The 8,326-nt window shown below is 42.2% G+C and overlaps 1 pseudogene; it reads left to right on the top strand.

Moving 5' to 3' along the window:
- Positions 1-1,376: 1,376 nt before the first annotated feature.
- Positions 1,377-2,545, top strand: LOC100611247 (BTB/POZ domain-containing protein KCTD9-like; annotated as a pseudogene).
- Positions 2,546-8,326: the final 5,781 nt, after the last annotated feature.

The following is an 8,326-nucleotide window of genomic DNA, read 5'->3' as shown; positions in this document are numbered from 1 at the left end:
CAACTCAAGCATTCCTCCCACCCCAGCTTCCCATGTAGTTGGGAGCACAGGTGAATGCCATCACACCCAGCTAATTTTGTTTGTTTGTTTGTTTGTTTATATTGAGACGGAGTCTTGCTCTTTTGCCCAGGCTGGAGTGAAGTGGCACAATTTCGGTTCACTGCAACCTCGGCCCCCAGGTTCAAGCGATTCTCCTGCCTCAGCCTCCCAAGTAGCTGGGATACAGGCACCTGCCACCATGCCCAGTTATTTTTTTTTTTGTATTTTTAGTAGAGACAGGGTTTCACCATGTTGGCCAGGCTGGTCTGGAACTCCCAATCTCAGGTGATCCAACCGCCTCAGCCTCCCAAAGTGCCGAGATTACAGGCATGAGCCACTGCACCCAGCCTTGTTTATTTTTTGGTAGAGACAAGGTCTCACTATGTTGCCCAGGCTGGTCTCGAATTCCTGAGCAATTCTTTCACCTCAGCCTCCCAAAGTGCTAGAATTACAGGCGTGAACCACCATGCCCCGCCCCTAGTCACTTACTAAAGGCCCCACCTCTTAATACTATCACAATGGCAATTACATTTCAACATGACTTTTGGAGGGGGCATTCAAACCATGGCAATATGTGAAGCCAACAAAACTGACAGAACCAGGCCGGGTGCGGCGGCTCACACCTGTAATCCCAGCACTTTGGGAGGCCAAGGCAGGCAGATCACTTGAGGTCAGGAGTTCAAGACCAGCCTGGCCAACATGGTGAAACCTCATCTCTACTAAAAATACAAAAAAATTAGCCAAGCGTGGTGGCAGGTGCCTGTAATCCCAGCTACTCAGGAGGCTGAGGCAGGAGAATCGCTTGAACCCAGGAGACGGAGGTTGCAGTGAGCTGAGATCGCACCACTGCACTCCAGCCTGGGTGACAGAGTGAGACTCTGCCTCCAAAGAAACAAAAACAAAAAAACCTGATAGAACCTAAAAGGGCAATTCTAGAGACTCAGCAGTATCCACCCTATAGTATGTTTTTTCCATTTTCTGTGTTCCTCCTAGGAAGTTAGTTCCTGAAGCCAAGGATCGTAGATTTTAATTCTTATATCTTTTGAAATGTCTTGTACAATGTTAGAAGACAGCATGAGGATTTTAAAACATCTGAAAATTGTTCAGCGATAAATTTGACTGTGTATTAAGAATCCTTTTTAGGGGTGGGAAGGAGGACCAGCCGAACCCTCATGTGGGACAGAGTGCGTGTGTGGTGTGTCCCCAAGGGCAGGAATTTGGGGAAGGGAGGTGAATCAGAGTGGGTGGAGGGAGGGGAAGGGCAGGAGGAGAAAAAGGTGGGAAGAGGACCAGGTGGGAGGGTGGCGGCTCACTCAGGAACCCACGGGGGCAGCGCAATGAGGCGGGTGACCCTGTTCCTGAACGGCAGCCCCAAGAATGGAAAGGTGGTTGCTGCATATGGAACTTTATCTGATTTGCTGTCTGTGGCCAGCAGTAAACTCGGCATAAAAGCCACCAGTGTGTATAATGGGAAAGGTGGACTGAATGATGATATTGTTTTGATCAGGGATGATGATGTTTTATTTGTGTGTGAGGGAGAGCCATTTATTGATCCTCAGACAGATTCTAAGCCTCCTGAAGGATTGCTAGGATTCCACACAGACTGGCTAACATTACATGTTGGAGGGCAGTACTTTACAACTACCTGGAGCACTTTAGTGAATAAAGAACCTGACATTATGCTGGCCCACATGTTTAAGGACAAAGGTGTCTGGGGAGATAAGCAAGATCATAGAGGAGCTTTCTTAATTGACCAAAGTCCTGGGTACTTTGAACCCATTTTGAACTACTTGCGTCATGGACAGCTCATTGTAAATGATGGCATTGATTTATTGGGTGTGTTAGAAGAAGCAAGATTTTTTGGTATTGACTCATTGATTGAACACCTAAAAGTGGCAATAAAGAATTCTCAACCACCAGAGGATCATTTACCAATATCCCGAAAGGAATTTGTCCGATGTTTGCTAGCAACTCCAACCAAGTCAGAAATGCGATGCCAGGGTTTGAACTTCAGTGGTGCTGAACTTTCTCATTTGGATCTTCGATACATTAACTTCAAAATCACCAATTTAAACTGCTGCAATCTTGCACATGCAAATCTTTGCTGTGCAAATCTTGAATGAGCTGATCTCTCTGGATCAGTGCTTGACTGTGCAAATCTCCAGGGAGTCAAATGCTCTGTTCTAATGCAGAAGGAGCATCTCTGAAACGGTGTAATTTTGAGGATCCTTCTGGTCTTAAAGCCAATTTAGAAGGTGCTAATCTGAAAGGTGTGGATATGGAAGGAAGTCAGATGACAGGAATTAACCTGAGAGTGGCTACCTTAAAAAATGCAAAGTTGAAGAACTGTAGCCTCAGAGGAGCAACTCTGACAGGAACTGATTTAGAGAACTGTGATCTGTCTGGGTGTGATCTTCAAGAAGCCAACCTGAGAGGGTCCAACGTGAGGGGAGCTAGATTTGAAGAGATGCTGACACCACTACACGTGTCGCAAAGTGTCAGATGAGAATTTTAGGGGCTGAAGGAAGATGTGCAAGATGAAAATGTTTTCCTTATCGCTTTTCTTTCTCCACCCACTCAGTTGTCTAGAAGAAATAACACTGTCAGCAAATTTTAAAAAATCATTTAGAGGATTATGCTTGTTCTCAGCATGCATAAGGGAAAAAACTGACTTTTTTTTTCCATATTCTGATTTTTAACACAAAAGCACTCATTCAATAGATGTAGGGAAACTAGATATTGCTGCCTTTTGAATGGGGTAGGGGAGTTTACCTGGTTTTATGACCACGAATAGTATCTATTGTATTTGCTTTTAAATAGGCATGATGTGGAAATGCCCTCTTGGTTTGAGATGCATTTGAGGATTTTAATTTATGGAAAGCACAACATATGCAATTATATTTATTGAATACCTAGATGCAGTATGGATATTTAAATTGTTAAAACTTTATGAAAACTTGGAAAAGGTTGCTCAGGTTTATAAATAGCTTCAGTGATGCCTCCCCTCTTTAAATACCTGTCACACCATATGAATATGGTGAGATCAGACTCCCTAAAACTCTTTTCAGGTTCATTTTTATGTTTACTTTTTAGAACAAAATGTAGCCAAATTAAAGTAATATCCAGTTCTTACTGATTGAGACAGAGTGGAAAGAAAGACATCGTTGTACATCACTGTCATTCCAAAGGTACAGTGGAACTCCAGATGGAGGAAGAACTTACCTATCACTACAACACTTGTAAATGAGCATTTCTCAGAATTTCATTCTAGGGAAGTTCCACTCAACACCAGACCAAGAAATTCTATCTATTTATACTATCAGCCTAGTTTTCTTTCTTTTTTTTTGAGACGGAGTCTCGCTCTGTCACTCAGGCTGGAGTGCAGTGGCGCAATCTCAGCTCACTGCAAGCTCCGCCTCCTGGGTTCATGCCATTCTCCTGCCTCAGCCTCCCGAGTAGCTGGGACTACAGGCGCCTACCACCACGCCGGCTAATTTTTTTTGTATTTTTAGTAGAGACGGGGTTTCACCATGGTAGCCAGGATGGTCTTGATCTCCTGACCTCGTGATCTGCCCACCTCAGCCTCCCAAAGTGCTGGGATTACAGGCCTGAGCCACTGCACCTGGCCTTACCCTAGTTTTCTAATACAATCATCACAAGCATAGGAAGATACTTCAAAACCAAAAATCCAAGGTGCATCATTAGTATTCGTTTAATTCAAATACCAAATAGTTTACATAGGGCTAGCTTAGAAACAGACATTAAATCCAGATCTACTGCAATCAAAGCTTATACTATATGAATGAAGATGGTAGAGTTGCCTGTTAAAAGGCAATGTAATATAATTGCAGCTAGAATCCTACAGTGGGGAATGAGGAATTTTAAACAGACATTTGATTACAGCCACCAAAAAATATATATAAAGTAAAAATAAAGGCATTTGGCTGGTCCAAGATGTAATACCAATCAGTCAGTACCTGTGATTCTTTCACTTATATTTTTTATTTTTTTAAAAACAAATTTTAGCCCAATTTTCTTGAGTCATTATCTCTCCGCAGCAGCAGAGGAAGGGCCTGTATTCCCTACCAATGGCCTGGTGTCCTTATGTCTACCCCAAGAGCAGGGATATTAGCTGTGTCCAAATGGGTTCTAAATTCTACAGACTCATCAACATGAGGCAAGAAGTCATTGAAAACCACTTTTGTCTCCTTTGGGAGAATGACATATCTTTAGTATTTATGTAGCTTATTCTTCTATATCTACATATGCAAAGCTTTCCTTAACAGTAAAGGGTACATATGCATAGTGGGAGAAGATCAGACCTTTACGAGTGAAGGAAAGCAACTTCAGAAATGAATTATTTTCTTTGCTTTATTATTTTTACCAAGACAGTGAAGTATTGTATGGGGAGATAATCTATTTTCCTAATCAATATGTGCCTAAATTATATTTAAATCATTTCACTCTGTACTATATTTTTAGGAATTATAGAATGTGTTATTCATTCACTTAAAGGTACTTCTGTAGAAATAACCTAAAACTGCAGAAGGATCTGAAAGATCTAAACATGTTGTGCTTAGAAACTGCAGATTTTAGATCTAATGTGTAAATGATATAAAGTGTTTTAAAAAAAGAATATTTTTAAAAGAACAAGATCATGTCCTTTTCAGGGACATGGATGAAGCTGGAGGCCATTATCCTTAGCAAACTAACACAGGAACAGAAAATGAAATACTGTTCTCACTTATAAGTGGGAGCTAAATGATGAGAACACATGGACACACAGAGGGGAACAACACACACTGGGGCCTATCGAAGGGTGGAGGGTGGGAGGAGAGAGAGGGTCAGGAAAAATAACTAATGGATATTAGGCTTAATATGTGGGTGATGAAATAATCTGTACAACAAACCCCCATGAGATGAGTTTACCTATGTAACAAACCTACACATGTACCCCTGAACTTAAAACAAAAAATAATCTTTTAAAAATGTTCATGTTCAATTCAAATCCTAGAGTTTCATCCAAAATAGCAGGCACAGTGTTTGTTTGTTTGTTTGTTTTCCCTTGGGACAGGGTCTCGCTCTGTTGCCCAGACTGGAGTGCAGTGGTGCAGTCATAGCTCACTGCATCCTTGAACTCCTGGGCTCAAGCAATTGTCTTGCCTAAGCCCCCCAGTAGGTGGGACCACAGGCACATGTACCACACCCAGCTAATATTTTTATTTTTTGTGGAGGCAGAGTCTATGTTGCCCAGGCTGATCTTGAGCTCCCAGCCTCAAGCAATCCGCTCACCTTGGCCTCCCAAAGCGCTGGGTGAAATTTTTTTAAAGGGAGGTACAAAATTGAATACAGTATTATATCAATTATATAAATGTGCATATGCACAGAGAAAAAAACTAGAAAGAAATACAACCAAATTGAATAATTTTTGCCTTTTTGTGGGGAAGATATCATAGATTACTGTAATTTTATTATTAATATGTTTCTGTATTTTCAACATCAAATATGTATTTATTTGATAAGTTTTTTATCTAATACATATTCAGAAAAATTTAAATATATAAACAGGCTGAATCTAACTTGAGTAAATTTAACAGCCCTTAATACAAAGCTCTGAATTTTTGTTTTTCAAGAAAGTTACAAGGATGATATAACTTAGCAGAAGCAAAGCTAAGAACTTTTGTTTATTCTTAACCCCAGTAAGTTAACTGAGCAGTATAGATGTTTACAACAAATGCACAGGGGATGTGATGAATTCTCCTTGTTCTGTGCTACCCAGCCCAGTGCTGAAGTACTGATCTGTATGGGACCCTGAAGGATCCAGATATACTGGCATATGTCTAGCAGAGGTGACCAGGAAGAGGAGGGACCTAGAAACTTTGGTATGTGAGGGATAATTTTGGCTGGGAGAGGAGAGGAACAGATACATGGAAAGCATGATAGACGTCTCCAGGCTTTTGAAGGGCACAGGCAAGAAGAGCTGGTTGTGTTCTGCATGACCCTGGAATGAAGAACTGGAGCTATAGGGAGAAGCTACAGAAGGTAGAGTCAGCTCCATGTAAGGAAAAAACCTGTTCAAGGTGAGAAGTCCACCTTATAAGGAGTGAGTCATCCATGTGTGTAGGTATGCAAAGAGAGTCTGCATCAGGGATATGAAGGAAGGGAATGGGAATGACCAGAGGAGAGAACAGGAGAGTGAGACAAACACAGAGGGAGAAAGGAAGGGAGGAAAAAGAGAAGCAGAGGGACAAGAAAGGAAGAGAAGAGGTGAGACAGAAGAAGCTATTCTCGGCCGGGCGCGGTGGCTCACGCCTGTAATACCAACACTTTGGGAGGCTGAGGCAGGGGATCACGAGGTCAGGAGTTCAAGAGCAGCCCGACCAACATGGTGAAGCCCCGTCTCTACTAAAAATACAAAAATTAGCCGGGCATGGTGATGCACGCCTGTAATCCCAGCTACTCAGGAGGCTGAGGCAGGAGAATTGCTTGAATCCGGGAGGCAGAGGTTGCAGTTAGCCGAGATCGCGCCACTGCACTCCAGCCTGGGTGACAGAGCGAGACTCTGTCTCAAAAAAAAAAAAAAAAAAGAAGCCATTCCCCAGAGTACAGGGCGAGTCACTGCAAACAGTATGGAATCTGACTCGCCTTTTCAGGTCTTTGTTAGAGTTATCCTGAAACACCAGCAGATGGAGATATTACCCCAGGAAAGGAGGACTTTGCTTTTCTCCCTCTCCTTTCGCCCTCTGGAAAACCATTTTCCTTCTCTGAAAAATGATACTAAAAGAGAACTCCAGGTGTCTCTGAATTATTTCCAAACTAAATTTCCAAAAAAAATTATGTGGTAAATTTTGCCCGTGATTATCCACGATTTGAATATAAAAGAGGCCACCTGGCCAGGTGTGGTGGCTCACGCCTGTAATCCCAACACCTAGGGAGGCTGAGGCGGGTGGATCACTTGAGGTCAGGGGTTCGAGACCAGCCTGGCCAACATGGTGAAACCCTGTCTCTAACAAAACTACAAAAATTAGCCGGGCGTGGTGGTGGGCACCTGTAATCCCGGCTACTCAGGAGGCTGAGGCAGGAGAACTGCTTGGACCCAGGAGGCGGAGGTTGCAGTGAGCCCAGATCACACCACTGCACTCCAGCCTGGGCGACAAGAGTGAGACTCCGTCTCAAATAAATAAATAAATAATTAAATAAAATAAAAAAATAAAAGAGGCCACTATAGGTTTTTGCATTTTGGTTAATGCCTATGTAGGGCTCCCTCCATCCTGCCCCATCCCACCTCCATCCTGCCCCATCCCAGTTACACAGGCACGTATGTATATGTACATGGTGTGTATAGGTGTGTCTTTTGAATAACTGTTAAATAATTAAACAACACAGGGGTATACTATGATCCCCTTCCCAGCTGCCTGACCATCAACACTTTGCTTCCATGGATAGAATCTCCGTCATTTGGAATTCTTGCCTGTGGTAATTCTAGGAGTTTTTGCTTCAGTGGGTGTGTTGTACTCTTCACTCTTTGTCCTCGCTACAAAACAGTCAATCCAGGGGACTTGCACATAATTTGTCTGACTGGCAAATATGTGCCTTAAAGGGGAATCAGTCCGGTATAACAGTGATTCCTAAACTTCAAGTGCACATGAATCACCTGCAGATCCTGTTGCAGAAGATTTGATAGGGTTGGAGATCCTATATTTCTAACAAGTTCCCAGGTGCTGTCGAGGCTGCTGTTTCCATGGACCACACTTTGAGTAACAAAGCCATATAATGTGTTCCTATATCATGAGTAACAAGGCCATATAATGTGTTCCTATATCACAAGATACTTCTCTTAAGAACTATACTTGGCTCATTGTAGCCACTGTTATCTTGGTCACCTTTAACTTTGATTTAACTGTTCATATTTTCATTCAACCAAAAAACATTTATAGAGTCTGTTATGTGTAAACCCTATGCTAGTTGATTTCAACCAATATTACCAAACATCTTTGAGTTCCAGTCCCTGTGCTAGGCTTCCAAGATTAGTGATAATTCAGGCCCATTCTTTGCCCTGTCATTCATTAATTCATTCCATATTTATTGAGGGTCTACTATGTTCAGGAGTTGGAGATAAAGCAGTGATCAAAACAAACATAAATTTGTTTATTAACCTCCAAAGTGTTTATTGTGAACCCCAAGTAAGTTTAGTGAGAAAACAATCAATGGGTGAGACAATCACACAATTAAGCTCTTCTTTCTTCATCCTTCTTTCTTCTTTCTTCTTCTTCCCTTTTCCTTTCCT

Source organism: Pan troglodytes, chromosome 11 (assembly GCF_028858775.2).
Source record: "Pan troglodytes isolate AG18354 chromosome 11, NHGRI_mPanTro3-v2.0_pri, whole genome shotgun sequence".
In the NCBI taxonomy this organism is placed as follows: domain Eukaryota; kingdom Metazoa; phylum Chordata; class Mammalia; order Primates; family Hominidae; genus Pan; species Pan troglodytes.
The sequence above is the reverse complement of the archived record's forward strand: the minus strand, read 5'-3'. Positions and strand labels throughout refer to the sequence as shown.